This window comes from Rissa tridactyla, chromosome 11 (genome assembly GCF_028500815.1).
Source record: "Rissa tridactyla isolate bRisTri1 chromosome 11, bRisTri1.patW.cur.20221130, whole genome shotgun sequence".
NCBI lineage: Eukaryota > Metazoa > Chordata > Aves > Charadriiformes > Laridae > Rissa > Rissa tridactyla.
In genome coordinates this window covers 22080382-22096383 of record NC_071476.1, presented here as the reverse complement: position 1 = coordinate 22096383, position 16002 = coordinate 22080382, and positions in this window count along the sequence as shown.

The following is a 16002-nucleotide window of genomic DNA, read 5'->3' as shown; positions in this document are numbered from 1 at the left end:
GATCACTCACATCACTGGGATCCCGCATTGCCCTACGGGCCAGTCCCTGATTGAACGCTCTCATCAGTCTTTAAAGCGCTTGTTGCAGCAACAGAAGGGGGGAGTAGGGACAGCCACCCCTGAAGAACGTCTACAGAAAGCCCTGTATGTTTTTAACTTTTTAAATTGTTCTTTAATAGATAACAACCCTCCGATCGTTCGCCACTTTAACACAAACACTTCTTTCGAAGCCAGCGTAAAAGCTCCAGTCCTGATCCGCGACCCTGAGACAGGTAAGGTCTTGGGGCCATACCCCCTTGTCACATGGGGCAGAGGCTATGCTTGTGTTTCCACAGAACGAGGCCCCAGGTGGATCCCAGCGAAGAGCGTGCGACCTTTCCGTGAACCCCTACCACAGTCGGACGGCCACAACACCAATCCACAGCTAGATCATTCCCCTGAACAGCATACCGGAGAACATTCGGAGGACTGATGCAGTGCTCTTATGGACAATAGAGCAGAGACTCCAGTAGAACATATTCATTGCGTCACCTGTGGTAATTGTGACCCTTGGGTTTTATGTGACTGCTATCGCTGTGGTAAGAGATGGTAGCGACGGTTAACGTTGGCCAATAGATGGTGTCACAGTTGCCTAATATATGAAATTAGCATTGTAAGAATTTTGCTTGCAAAAAAAAAAAAAAAAAAAAAAAAGAGGGAAAAAGATTCCTTCAAACATTATGATCCTGTTAACACTTTTTTGTATATGTGCAGCCTGGACACATGCCAATCCTTCGCCAGGGTACCACCCTCACCTTTTTGACCCCCGTCAAAATGTCTGGGTTACTCTGGCCAGGTCGCTCAATACAACTAGCTTTTGTGCTAGTCTTGCTACGCCCAGCTCGCCCTTCATCACCTGCTTAGTAGGGGTACCACTGAATAACTCGACCTTTTTACTGTTTAATAACTCTACGACAACCTTACGGAAGCAGTACAGTATTTCCGGAAGGTTTCCTTTTTCATGGAAAAATCTTAAGGACCTTTTTGAAGAACACGATAATTGGGATGATAAATTGCCAATAGGGCCCGAGCCGCAGGAAATTGACTTAGTAGATTCTCTTAATGCTTCTCACTGTTTGTTTATTGGCCTTAGGTCATGGTCGGGGGCCCAAAAAGAGGGGCGCTTAGTAAAGGATTCTCCACCGACCGCCATCTCACCTATTGGTAATGCTACCCTCTGGCAACAACAATGGTGTCTGAGCATTGCTCGAGACGCCACTCACTCAGCCCCCGGTACCACGCTCCCTAGGCGGCTCCCCTTGGGGTTCTTTTTTATTTGCGGAAACAGAGCTTGGTCTGGCATCCCTTCCAACCCTAGAGGAGGCCCGTGTACTATTGGACAGCTTAGTCTTGGCACTCCTCACTATCATCCAAGCCCAAAACAGCGGTTACGTTTTACTCGTGACACAACACAAGCATTAGAAAATACTTGCGACGATAATGTTAAGCTATGGAATCGCTGGGAGGTTTTTTTCGCCTCGCTATTTACCCCTGGGGTGGCAGCAGTGAGAGCCCACAGAGACTTAGATGCAATTGCCTGTTGGGTTGTTAAGCAAGCAAATGCTACCAGCCGCGTACTATCTGAGATGGCTGAAGACTTGTCCACGGTACAACACGCAGTCCTGCAAAACAGAGCCGCTATTGACTTCTTGCTACTAGCCCACGGACATGGCTGTGAGGACTTTGACGGAATGTGCTGCATGGACTTAGAGGACCACTCTTCTTCGCTACATAAGCAAATTAAACAACTCCTCGCGCATTCACAAAAGGTGCAATCTGATACGGACTTCTTCGGATTGGGTGCTTTGGGTGAGTGGTTTGGGCTAAAGGGCTGGCTTAGGAGCCTGGTACAATCTGCTGTACTCATATTAGTTATTATATTGGTAGGCCTTTCGATTCTAAGCTGCGCTCTTTCCTGTGTCAGGTCTATGGCGACTAAAGTTGTTCGACATACATGGTTTATTCAAAACGGCGATATTCCGAAGATTTACGGTAGTGTTAGTTCTGTCCAGCTCACTGAGTATGATGACCTTTAAACCCGTGCCTCAGTTCTGCCTTTAAAGAAACAAAAAAGGGGGAGATGTCGGGGCGGCTAGCGGAAAAGTACAAGTATGCAAGAAACTCGAGGGCATGCCAGCCTTGCAGATCTGGGACAAATAACTCTGAGGAGTCAGGGAACAGCTGGCCTTGCAGGTCCCAGATAAATAACCTTGAAGAAGTAGGGAGTAGGCAACAAGTTATAACTGTAGCTTCTAGCACATAGCAAAACCGTAGCTTCTAGCATGTAGCGAAACCGCAAGTAGGAGGGATTATTGTAATGAAATATTTAGAGCTAAGCCAATCAGAAATGATAGAATTTGTGTAATTTGTGTAACTGTTCAGTAGCTGTATAAAAGGCTTTCCGACGCGTCTAATAAACTGACATTTTGCTTGCATCAAGCAGCGTCCCGTCTCTCAATCGCGGCAGTGACCTGTGTTCTCCCACAGACATGGGGGATGTCTCCTCCTCCTCCTCCTCTTTGTCCTGTTCCTCCTGTTCATCCACTTCCTTTTTCTGTTCTTTCTTCTTCTGTTTCTTCTGATCTTTTTCCTATTCCTCCTTTTCCATGTCTTCCTCTTCCTGTTTTTCCTCTAATGCCTGCTGCTCCTGTTCCTTATGTGCCTCTTCTCGTTCTCCCTCTTCCTCCTACAACTCCTCCTCCTGTTCATTTCTTGTTCCTCCTGTTCCTCCCTCTGCTCCTCCTTTTCCTTCTCACCTCCTCTTCCTCCCACAAGAGGGAGTCCTTGCTAGAGAGTGGTTTTAACGAGAGAGTCCTTGCTAATGAGAGAGAGAAAGAGAGAGAGTCCAAAGCTGCTGTTCTCCCCTGTTTTTCAGGGATTGAAGCAGGCGAAGTTTTCCACGGTGCTTTCATTTTTTCTGACAGCAAGGCAGGAATCTCAAGCATGGTCGATAAGGGGCCTCCGAGTCCATCCCAGGCCTATGTTATCTAAGTGCAGATGTTCTGCTTGTCAAGCACGCAAGACTAAATGACGATTAGTGTGATACATGTGTTCTCCGACACCCCAGGTGCGAGTCACTTGAGCGTATTTGCAGTCCTCCTCACCAATCTTCCGTTACTGTCCCACATACGATTTGCGTGAGTACTATGTTGAGGTACGGCAGTCATAGTGCCATCAGAAGAAAGGCAAGGGAAAGAAGACGAGGATGGCGAAGAAGTTAAAAACTGTTACAACCTTTGACAGTGGAAACATGTCATTTAGAGCTTATACAAACAGTTTTCCTTCAATGTAACATTCTTTCTAAAGATGAGGAGGGGACGGTTTGCTATGCCCACATCAGAGCTCACTGAGGTTTTAAAACAAAACCCCCAAACAAATGGGTGCTGGAAAAAAGAGTAATGAGACTCAAGAGCCTTGTTGTTTTCAGTTCTACTGAAAGCGCAGGTCTTTCTTTTTTCACTTGTGCCTGGCAGCGATTGCAAAGAAAAAAGAAAAAAATCCTTGAAAGTTCCTTGGAAATGCCAGGTCAGCGAGACACAGCACCGTTTCTGCCTCTTCTGCTCTCCTGCTTTCTCTGAAACTTGTTTGTATCATTTTTCCAAATCCTTTGCTTTTGCTAGAGCTGAGACAACCAAAGATCCTGTTTTCGGGCCGGCGGAAAACAGATGAGGAAAAGAGATGCAGATGACGTGTGTCGTGGTTTGGCCTCAGACAGCGACAGAGCTGTTGGCTGGCGAGGTTTGATCCCTCCTCTGTCCTCTCCAGGGTGCCGCTTTGCTGATGTTGGGGAGCGCTCCAGGTCTGCCTGACTCCAGGAGCCGGTCAAAGCCAGGCAGTGCAGGCAGGGCAACAGGTCTCTTGTCCTGCTGCGCTGGCAGGTACAGGGCTGCTGGACTGGCACCCCCAGGCATCCCCAGCTATTTTCAGCTGAACCTTCTAGTCCCTCTGTCGTGGCTTGGCCTCAGACGGCAACAAAGAACCACCTGCCGCTCTCTCGAACTCCCCCCACCACGGGGAGGAATCGGAAGAAAAAGGCAAAGCTGGTGGGTTGAGACAAAGGCAGTTTAACAGAACAGCAAAGGGAACAAGAAAACAACAACAGCAACGCGGACAGAGGAATGTACAAACACGATTATGGAACCAGCGCTCACCGACCGGACCCAGGGCGCCCCAGCCCGCTCCCAAGAGGCGACTTCCTGCCCCCTTCCCCGGCAGCTCCTGGCTACAGACCGGGCATGGCTCACGTGGGATGGAATACCTGTGTCCCTGCCGGAGCCTGGGGAGAATTAACCCTGTCCCCACCGGAACCAGGACGCCCTCTTTTCCCCTTTTATCCTGACGGTCTATTTTCCAGTCTTTTGCCCGGTAGGTTTTACCGGTATGGTCTCCCCAGTTTCAGCCCAGGCCAACTAGTTTTCTGCATGACTCCTCAAGCTCTCTCTCTCTTAGGCTGTAGGTGAAGGCATTGATTAAAGATTTTAAGCCAGCGTAGAAAAGAGAGAGGATATTCCTTTCTCATCTCCTGTTCTGACAGCATCTGGTGAGCGACACACACTGTAAGAGTCCCATCACCAACGGTATCCCCAACCAGCGATGGGAGGAGAGGAGCAGGCGTAAACATCTTTTGCTTCCTGGTACAGAACGAGGTTATCGGAGTCGGGGAAAGGATGTCATTGTGAGAGGCCAGAAACTGTAGAGATGTGAAGAGAGCACTACACGGATGGGGAGAAGCAGGGATCTCCCAGGGAGGTCCTGGGGCCACGCCGGGCTGTGTGAGCACACGGCTCTGGGACGAGCCGGAGAATACAGAAAGGTCCTGAGGGGACATGAGGGCAGATGAGAGGAGCCATGGGCCAGCTGGCTCCCTGCCCCCCGCAAAAGTGGGCGCCCTGCCCCTCCTGGCCCGGGCAGCGGGTCTCATTGGGGCCCTTTGTGACATCACTGCGTGACACCCCACAGCACCATAGAAACCCAGCGTGGCCGCGGCCCTGCAGTGTCCGGCAGGACAGCGACGGGACAGGGCGGGAGTGCGGAGCTGGCGAGGAGACTCCAAGCGCAAGCCCACGTCTTTCCCCGCCACCCCCAGTAGCCCCGCGGCACTGAGGTGTTCCCCTTAAGCTGCCCTCCCCTCTCCCCCACGCTTTCCTCCATTTGGCAGCATGGCGGAGAGACCCCCCAGCAGCCCCAGGGTGGCCTGGGAGGAGGTGGCGGCTCCCCGGGAGACCAGGTCTCCAGCGGAGCCCTACGCGGTGACCATGGTCCAGCCGCTGCAGATGGGTGAGTGAGGAGCCCCTCCGGGACTGGCAGGGCCAGCAAGCGCGACCGCCTCGATGCCGGAATCCCGTTTCCGCGGCACACCTGCAACAGGGGTCCCACGGGCAGGGGGCAAAGCGGTGCTTGCATGCCAGGGACGCTCAGGGCTGGGAGCCCTCCCCAGCACAGCCTCCTCCTCCTCAGCTGTGCCGAGCTTAAAGCTCTTTTCACCCTTTGGGAAGCTTGTTGGCAAAGGTGCTGTGTCCTGCTGACTCTTCTCTGTTTCCCCTCCTTGTAGGCGAGACGCTGCCAGAGGAGAATCCAGAGCATCCAGAGCTCGAACCAGGATGGGATTCCGAGGGCAGCTGCTCGCTTTCTTCGCTTGACAGCAGCGAGTCGACCACGGTAACAAGCTGCCCCCTTCCTGGGACTCTTGTCCGTGTCACCAGCAGGAGGCTTGTGTGAGCAAAGGGACACACAATCAGTGTGTCTCGCGTGGCCTCCCTGTCCCCGGTGAGAGGGTTCCTGCTGTCCCCGCGCAGGGACTATGTGAGGGCGGCACTCCAGTGTCCCAGCAGCAGCTCCAGCCCTCCTCAGCAGCAGCGAGCCCCGGTTCTCTCTCGGGCCAGCACACTATGCCCATGAGCCCAAGCCTCCTCCCTCACCCTGGGGACCCTCTGCTCTCACGCTCTGCCCTGCAGAGACTGCAGACCCTGCTGCCACCTTTCCTGCGGGCACTGCCGACAGCACTGCAGGGCATCTGTCGCCAGAGCTCCTCGGGTGCTCAGTCTAGCAGCACCAGCAGGGTGCTTGGCATGACATGGCTTCCCTCCCTTCCTTCCTCCCGTAGGTGTTTGGACTACACCTTGAGCCTTCTCAGGTGACAGACATTGTCCTCATTGCGATCGAGGCCCTGACAGCAGATGACATCTCTGACAGGCAGATGGGCAGCAACATCCTGGACATGGTCGTGCTAGACCCTGGCTACTGGCTGACGGACGTAAGTGCCCTGTGGCTGGACTGCCCTGCCCGGGAGCCCTGACAGGCCTTGCTCTTCCCTCCTTCCCTAAGCCAGCTCTCTCGGGCACCTGAAGCCGTTTCAAGGCAACAGAGAGGGATGGGAAGGGCAGCACTTTCAGTCGCAGCTGGAGAAATGGCTGCACTCCACTGGCCGCACCATCCTCACCTGTGTCCTCTCCAGGTGCCAAAGTTCATGAGGTACATCCACAAAAACGTGGAGTGCATCTGCACGGAGCCAGCCCGGCACAGCCTGGACTCCCTTCTCCTCCGAATGACCGAGTGGTGCCCCAGAGAAGTGGTCAGGAGCCTGCTGAAGATCTCGCCAACCTGTGACAGGTACTAGCCCAGACAGCCTTGAGGGCTTGTGCCCTGCGGGGAGAGGGACGCGGGGACTCTCTGGCTGCCAGACCCAAGGAATGTTGCAAGACATCGCTGAGGAGCAGGGCCCTCCATCCCACCACGCTTCCCAGAACCAGTGGGTCACCAGGCCTGCAGCAGCCAGAGCTGGCCAAGCCAGAGCCCCACCACCACGCTCCTCCCAGCCCCAGGGGGAACACCACCGCAGCCCCCTCCCGCCTGCCCGGTCAGGGCCCCCGCACACCCCAAGCAAAAGGGCCAGGGCTGCAGCACAGCCAGGGCCCGGAGAGGCTGGCCCAGGCATGGTGCAGTGGCCGAGGCAGCCCTGCTGACCCAGCGCTCTGGGTCTGCAGCGCTGCCCTGGCCATGTGGGAGGTGATGATCTCCGTGCCTTGGATTTTGTGGAGCGTCTTGACGGAGCTGCTCAGCGTGCTCCAGGACCAGCGGGTGCGCAAGGTGTTCAGCTGTGCCACGGAGGACGCCTGCATCTATCCCTTGGCTGTGAGTGACCACGCTCATCCTCAGGGCTGCGCCTGCCTCCCCAGGGAAACGGGCACGGAGCCCTCCCCTCCTGTCTGCCTCCAAATGGCCACCTCCCCCCGTACAGAGGGACACAGCCCCTTAGGGCCAGCAGGGCCTTGCCCAGCACCAGCCAGACCCCCTGCCAGACTCTTGGGGCTGCCCTGGGCCCTTTTGGCCCCGGTGCACAAACACAAAGCCTGCTCCTGCCCGGGCAGCGCTCTGCTTCCCCCCGCCCTGCTCTGCAGCCCACAAACCTGGGGCAGAGAAAGGGGCAGAAGCCAGAGCCAGGCCAGGCGCTGGGCCTGGGGCAGAGGCATGGCCTCTGCACAGCCTGAGGGGGCTTCAGGTCTGGGGAGAGGAGATGATTGCCACCGCTGGCGGGTCACGCCGCCTTCGTGCCAGCGTGGCGGAGGGAGCCCCGCAGGCTCTGCTGCTCTCTAACCGCTGTCTTCGTTTTAGCTGCTGCTCTACACTGACATTGACGCCGAGGAGTTTGCTGCCCTGTACAGAGCCCAGAGGTACCTGAGGCGTCCAAGCTCAGTGATGCTCTCGCTGGTGCTCAGTGTCCTCATCACGCTTTCGAAAAAACCTAAGATGGTGAGCAAGGTGTAGCCAAGCGGAGCCACGTTGGCAGCTGGGGCCTGGGGCAGTGGGTGATGCGGTGGCTTGGCCTTGGCTGGGAGTCAGGAGGTGGGGTGTCAGGTCCAGTCACCCTCCCTGCTACGGAGGGGGCTGGTGGGTGCCGGCGGAGCCCTCCAGGCACAGAGGGTTACCAGTCCATCTGCCCCTTCCGCCTGGTCGGTAAAGGGCATGGCTGAGTAAGGGGATGCTGCTCTCCCGCAATCCCTTCCCTTCCTCCTGCTCTCCCTGCATGCCATCAGTGGCCAGTGCCGGCCAGGAGGCTGCCGCAGTGACTCCTGTGACACCTGCTGGGAAGCAGCACGGGAGGCTGGTGCTTAGCAACCAGTGCATTTCTGCCAGGGTGGCCTTTCACCACTTCATCCTAAGGAAACTGTGTGTTTCATACAGGCAACAAAAATGCAGGTCCTGCTGCCAGACATCATGGAGAACCTGCAGGATGCCAACGCTGATGCCAAGATGAAGGCCCTGGTGTTCCTCAGGAGCATGATGGGTGACGCGAAGACTGAGGAGGCCAGCCGCATTGCTGTGCAGCTGGCGGAGAAGCTCCCACCCCTCTTTGATGATGTAAGGCTGCCGCGGGCACCTCAGCCCTACAGATGGGCGCTCTGCACAGACAGCTGCCCCTCAGCCCAGCCCGGTGGGCAGCGCTCGGGCAGGGCTGCCCTCCTCGCCCCTCTTGCCTGGCCTTTCAGGGCTCTGGGGCCACTCAGCCTCAGCTGCACAGCGGGCCCACAGCTCCTGTGTTCGGGATCCGAGCCCAGAGCATCTCCCCTCACATCAGCCACGCTAACGCCCTTGCTCACCGTGGGCAGGGAGCGGCTGTTGATGAAGTCCCCCTGTGCTCCTCCCTGCCAGGAGTCCAGCCAGGTGCGGGAGCTCTCCATCAGCCTCTTCAAAGATGTGATGAAGGCCGTGGTGGGGACAAACAAGAAAAAGATGAAGAAGAGAGTGCAGAGGGTCCTGCTCCCGCTCTTCCTCCACATGAGCGACGAGATCGAGAGCGTGGCACAGGTACAGTGACCAGCGGCCAGTGTCACGGGGAAGGGTGTGCTGACTGCGCAGTCCAGCAGCGGACTGGCCCTGCATCCCCGCATCAAAGCTCTGCCCACCCTGGGCCTGGCCGTGAAGGAGCTGGCGCAGCCCCAGCTGGGCAGCCAAGCGTCCTGCCGGGGCATGCCCGTGGGAGGTGCTGCTGGCCCGGTCCTGCCCCGCTGTCTCTGGCACTGCTGCCCTCCCTGCCTACAGCCCAGGGCCCGCAGCTCCTTTGCCCTTCACTTTGCCCCCAGCCCTGGCGGCAGCTCAGCAGCTCGTGAGGGTCTCTCTTCTGCTGGCCGGCAGCATGAGACACCCGAGGTGGTGGCTGCCCCGTGTCCCTGCCCTGGGCACTGAACGCAGTTCAGCCTCGGTCCCCCGCTGCCTCTTCCCATAAGGGGCTGGGAAAGGCTCGCAGCCTGGACAAGAGGAGGAGGATGCCAGCTCTCCTTCCCTGGGCTCTGGTGCCATCTCCCAGTCTCTGCTTCTCTGCAGGCCTCTAGGGACACCCTCCTCGCCTGTGCCGAGTTCCTGGGGTGGAGGAAGCTCAGACACCTGGCCAAGACAAACCAGACGCACCTGATCGGAGAGTCCTTGGTGAGGACAAGCCCCAAGCCCCAGGGCCGGGTGGACAAGGGCTGCTCCAGGTGCCCGTGGGCTGCGCTGTGCAACCCTGCCTCTGCTGCCGCCTGGAGCACGCGGCCTGCAGCTGCATTCTCCTTCCCTGCCCTCAAGCACGGAGCCCCCAAGGGCTCTTCTCCAGGCCCCTCTCCCCTCCCTGCCCCCGGGGTGCTGAAGGAGACCCCGGCCCATCTGGGTCCTGGCAGTGGGACAGAGGAGTCTCGCCGTCCTCCGGCCCCCTCCGCCTGCAGCTCCCTCTGGACCTCAGCCCCACAGGGCTCCTGGCTGAGAGACGGGAAGCGCCGGGAGGGAAGGGGGGTGCTGGTAGGAGGGGCTGGTCCAGATGGCTGCCGAGGGTCTGTGCCAGCCCCGTTCCCTTGTTCTCTCTCCAGTTAGTGCATGACAGGAGCAGGGCGGAAGACTATCTGTTTCAGAGCCTGCAGTACCTGCGCAACGCTCAGGCCACCTTGCGAGAGGCGGCTGTCAGGTTCATTGGTGAGCCACGTCCCCCGGGGTCACTCTTTTGGCGGCCAGGCCCCTGTCCCCACCGCTGCACTGGCAGTGAGGGGCAGCCCTGCGGTGCCAGAGCCCTGGCTGCCCTCTGCAGGGCCCACCACACAGGTGGGCTCGCTGGGAGCCTTGCTCAGTCCCACTGCCCTTGGGTGCTGCCATTCCCTGGGCTCAGCCCTGCTGAGGGGCAGGAGGGCGTGCAGCCCCGAGCTGGCAGGGCCAGGGGCCGTGCTGCCGGGCGTGTGCTGGGGAGCAGAGCTCTCACACGAATTCTGTGCCTAGGGCTTGCCGTGCAGCACCTGAGGAACCTAAGTCAGACCAAGGTGTGGAATGTCTGCAACGGTGAGTAGGGGCAGTGCTGGGCTGGTGGGGCAGGGGACAGAGCCTGGGCAGGGTGCTGCCATGCCTGAGCCTGCTCCAGGGAACTGCTTCAGGGGCAAGAGGAACATGTCCGGGCCACATGGGGCATTCCTGAGCAACAGCTTCCAGCTGGTCTCTTTGTCTCACCTGCTCCTCCTGGCCAGGGAAAGAGATGAGTGGGGTGGCACGGTCGGGATGGAGGAGGTCTCTGCAGGCAGTGGGGGTTCATGTCTGCTCGCCTTCCTTCTCTTGCAGCCCTCTTGCCCTTGAGGAGAGACACGGAGCGCTTGGTCAGCTCCCTGGCAGCTCAGACCGTCTTCAAACTGACAAAACGCGCGAGAACACGAGGATGGAGCCTGCGGTGGCTGTGCTGCTGTCTCGGCTGAGCCATGGAGAACTGAAAGAATCCTCTGGAAAAGGGCCATAGATTTGAATAATTCTTTGTTTTTAATAAAGCTGGAATAACAAGCCCCGTCCCATGGTGTCCTTCCCATGGGGACCACCCTGAGCGGGCCGAGCAGACAGCGTCCCTCCTGGCCTCTGCTGCTGCCTGCAGGACAGCACCCGCGGACCCAGGCTGTCCTGGCAACAAAGCCCCAGCTGCGCCCCTAGACCACAAAGCCCGGAGGGGAGGAGGAGGAGAGAAGCTTTAGCCCAACCCCTCCTGAGACATCTCAGGGCACGCAAAGGCATCCAAGCTCCGCAAAGCTGGCGAGTCGTCATTTCTCCCAGCATCAAAATCCTCTCTTGTTCCGCGGAGCTGTGCGGGCGTTGGCTGGGATGGAGTTAATTTTCTTCCTACTAGCTCCTATGGGGCGATGTTTTGGATTCGTGATGGAAACAGTGTTGATCACACAGGGATGTTTTCATTATGGCCGAGCAGTGCAGCCATATGATATATGATATAGTGATGACCCCAGCTGACCAAAGGGACGTTCCGTGCCGTATGACGTCGTGCTCAGTGACAAACGTGGGGGGAGGCTGGTGGGGGGCTGCTGCTCGGGCATCGGTTGGTCAGTGGTGAGCAAGTGCTTTCCTTTGCATCGCTTGTCTGTCTCGGGGTTTAGTTCTCTCTCTGTGTTATTTCCTTGGTCATCACAATTTATTGTCACTGTTACTACCCTGTTTCTCCAATCATTAAAGGGTTTTTCCCTCAACCCACCAGCTGTCTCACTTTTCACCCCTCCGATTCTCTCCCCCGTCCCGCTGGGGGCAGTGAGGGAGCGCCTGTCTGCTGCTCAGTTACCGGCCGGCGTCAAACCACGGCAGTCCTTTCCCCACCCCTCACTCCACACCACGAACGTCAGGCCCAGGTCCCGCACCACCCAGTGCATCCTCAGGAGCCACCGCTCCCCTTCCCACCCTTTTGACAGAATGCACAGGCAGCACTCCCTCAGTCGACGGAGCACCCCTGTTAGACGTCCATAAAAAGTCCACAAAACGCCCACGGAGCCCATTCGGCCCATGCCTTCGGGCTCCACCCCTCACACTGCTCCCTCCGGACAGGAGAGGTGGTGTCTTGCGGCACCAAAGTTCCTGGGCACCAAAGCCCGCTCAGGCCGGAACCAAGAGGTCGGTCCCCCTCGTTTTCAGGGTCCAAAGCGCCACTGTGTGCATCTAGCCCACCCTTTGCGTGCCCAAAGCCTCCTGTCCTCGGCCAAAATCCTCACGCTGAGGGCCCCCACCCGCCTTCCATGCCCCACGGCCTGTCCTCAGGGCCCACAGGTCCAACCCCTGAAGGCGGAGCCGGTCGCCTGGCAGCACCCGCCCAGGAGGGGAGGCAGCGGCCCGGGACAGCCAATGGCCTCAGGGGAGGCGGGGCAAGGCATGTGATTGACTGGAAGCAGGCAGCCAATCAGAGGAAACATCCCCACAGGGCAGGGCGGGCCCTGGTGTGTGGGAGGGGAGCGACGCCTCAGGCAGCCAATAAGAGAGAGCATCCCCGCAGGGGAGGGTAGGCCTGAAACCAGGGCAGAGTGACAGCCCAGATGGCCAATCAGACATGAAGGGCGGGCACTGCAGCCCAGCAGCCTGCCCCCCTGTGGCCAATCAGCGGCGGTAGCGCCTCAGGGGAGGAGACTGACAGCACTCCCGACCTATGAGGGCGGAGACCGAGGGGGGAAGAAGGCGGGCTCCGCTGGTGGCCAGGCCCAGCTTCGCCGTGGCGCCCGTGGGGCCTGCCCCGAGGCCCAGCAGCCGCCGGCCCAGCCCCGGCCCCGGCCCCTCTTCCCCCCCTCCCAGCCCTCCCTCCCCTCAGCTGCCCCTGTCTTCCGGAAACCCCCATCTCCGAGGGAGCCACCGTGTCCCAGAGAGTCAGGATGCCCTGGCCATGCCACTGGACGGCAGCCATGGGCCCTGGGGCTTCTGGCTGCCATCGCCACCGGCGTCCGCCCGACGGTGATGAGGAGGTGAGGCTGAGGCCGCAGGGATGGTGGTGGGGTGGGGGAGGATGGGGGAGGGTGATGCTTGCTGTGGGTCCGCCCGCCATCACATCCCCTCCCCGCAGCCCAAGTGACCCTGCAGTGGCCTGAAGGGTGTTGGGGAGGGGGAGGACGCAGCACCTCCTCCTCCTGGATTATGGTGTGGTGTTGGGGGAAACTGAGGGGATGGGAGGGACACTTTGCGGTGGGGAGCAAACTGGGACACACACACACACGCACACGCGCGCGCACACACACACAAACTGCAAATACGGCCCCCAGGCTCCCCCTCGGTGAACACAGAGTGGGGTAGGTGTACGACCTGTGGCTGGACATAGCCCACTTGGCCCCACAACATATTGGCCAAAGTCCCCTAAATGCACTCAAACCCCACTCCCTCAGGTGACCTGTCGGGGCGGCTAGCGGAAAAGTACAAGTATGCAAGAAACTCGAGGGCATGCCAGCCTTGCAGATCTGGGACAAATAACTCTGAGGAGTCAGGGAACAGCTGGCCTTGCAGGTCCCAGATAAATAACCTTGAAGAAGTAGGGAGTAGGCAACAAGTTATAACTGTAGCTTCTAGCATACAGCAAAACAGTAGCTTCTAGCATGTAGCGAAACCGCAAGTAGGAGGGATTATTGTAATGAAATATTTAGAGCTAAGCCAATCAGAAATGATAGAATTTGTGTAATTTGTGTAACTGTTCAGTAGCTGTATAAAAGGCTTTCCGACGCGTCTAATAAACTGACATTTTGCTTGCATCAAGCAGCATCCCGTCTCTCAATCGCGGCAAATTGGTGACCCCGACGTGATGGGGTGGTGAACCGCCTAGCTGAGCGGCTTGCTGCGAGTCCCACGGAACATTGAATGAGCTGCTGAAAGGAAGCAGGAACTGGCCAGGAATCCCTCTGGATTTAAGAGGTGAGCTGTGGGAAACATGGGGAATCAGATGTCCCCCGCAGAGAGAGACGTATATGAGGTTATGAAAACGCTCCTCCGGAAACATAAAAAAGATATTTCCGGGCAGGACTTAAAGATTACGCTTAAGTGGGTACAAATGAAGATCCCCACTGTTACGGCCTCTAGTATTTTTACCCGGGAACTTTGGGACGATGTGGGGGTAAAGTTGTGGGACTCAGCGACGTCAGGGAATGCCGAGGCGCAGCGTTTGCTTCCGTGGTGGAGAAATATCTTTGAGGCTATTAAGGCACAGGAAAGGGGCCATAAAGACTCTCCAGATACTAAGGGGGAACCTTCATCAGCTCAGCCTTTGCTTCCCCCTCCGCTATCTCCGCGACGCGCTAAGTCGCCCGGACCCTTAAAGGTCTGTGCTGCAGGCTACCCTCCTGAGGAAGATCCGCTTGACCCGGGGCCCGTTGATCCTGATAAAGAGCCTGACTTGTACCCCCCTGACCCTCATGATACGTGGGCGAATATTAAACGTCAAGCTTTAAAAGAAGGTGACTTGGAAATAGCGCGAACGATAGTCGCCCCTGTTATTTATCAAGGCCGGGGAGTGCAGTGGGAGGCTTTGTCCTTCCCGGTGATTAAAGAGCTGCGCCGTACCGTCACAGAACACGGGCTCTCTTCCCCATATTTTGTGAGCCTGCTGTCTTCTGTCTTTGATACGTATGTTATGACTCCCCATGATTTAAAATCGCTAGCGCAATTGTTATTAACCCCTTCCCAGTATTCCCTCTGGGAGTCGCGTTGGAGGGGGGGCCTTCAAACTCTCCTCACCAGCTACGTGGGTCATAATAATGCTGCTCTTGCCGCACTGACCATGGAGCACCTTATGGGTACGGGTCAGCACTCTGATCCAGCGGCACAGGCTCGAGATTGTCCACGAGAGGCCCTGGAAGCGATCCGCGAAGAAGCAAAAAAGGCTTTACTCAAAATACCCGATTCCCGTAAACCTCAAAAGGCATTCACCTCTATTACGCAGGAACCTCGGGAGCCGTACATGCAATTCATTGATAGACTTAAGCAAGCTTTAGAACGCCAAATAGATAATACCGAAGCTCGAGAGATTTTGCTATTAAAATTAGCAGTTGAAAATGCTAACGCCGACTGTAAAAAATTACTTAAATCTCTCCCTAACCCAGCTCCGACTTTGGTTGAAATGGTAGAGGCTTGTAATCGTATTGGTACTGTGGACCATAAATTTGAAGCGATGGCAGCTGCTTTCGTAGCTATGAGAGGCATGTCTGGGGGAGGAAATTGCTACGGTTGTGGTAAACCAGGCCATATCAAACGAAATTGTCCCGCTTCTAATGGGGGGGGCTAAAGCCCAAGTCCCTGGGATCTGTCCCCGATGCAGGAAGGGGCGTCACTATGCTAATCAATGTCGTTCTAAGTATAATTTTCAAGGGCAGCCGATACAGGGAAACCGCTTGCGGAGCGCGGGGCAGCGACGCGCACAGACACAAGTATCGTCGCCGGTGAATCGAGCCATGCAGATGGGTGTGACCTCGCCACAAGTCTTCGCCCAGCAACAGCCGGTAGCGCCGGATTGGACCTGGCAACCTCACACGCAGTAACGTTGCTTGATTCCTCTGTTCATTTATTAGCAACTAATGTTTCAGGTCCTTTACCCCCGAAAACACAAGGGCTACTATTAGGGAGATCATCGGTTACCTTAGCCGGACTTTTTGTATTGCCTGGAGTAATTGATGCGGATACCATTGGGGAAATTAAAATCATGGCCTGGACCCCATTTCCCCCTTGCACAGTACCCAAAGGAAGCCGCATTGCACAATTACTATTGATCCCGCAGAACGCAAGCTCTCTTTCGCTTCACCCACCTCCGCAGCAAAGACAAGGAGGTTTTGGATCTACTGGGGATCCACAGATTCTCTGGGTACAGTCCATTTCCCAGAAGCGACCACTTTGTCAATGTACTCTTATTCATGGCACTCAGCAAGTAATCCTGAATGGGATTATTGACACAGGGGCCGATGTTACCGTAATTTCACAGGCGAAGTGGCCTCCACAATGGCCTTTGGCAGCTGTGCCTCAGGCGCTAGCCGGAATCGGAGGAGTTGGTAGAAGCCACCAATCCTCGGAATTGATCCAAATCAAAGGCCCAGAAGGACGAGTAGCTTCCGTCAAGCCTTTTGTGCTGCCTGTTCCTATGGTCTTATGGGGACGTGATGTGCTGTCACAAGGGGGAACTTCCATTCAGTTGCATTTTTAGGGGGGGCCATTGAGGTGCGCGACACCCTG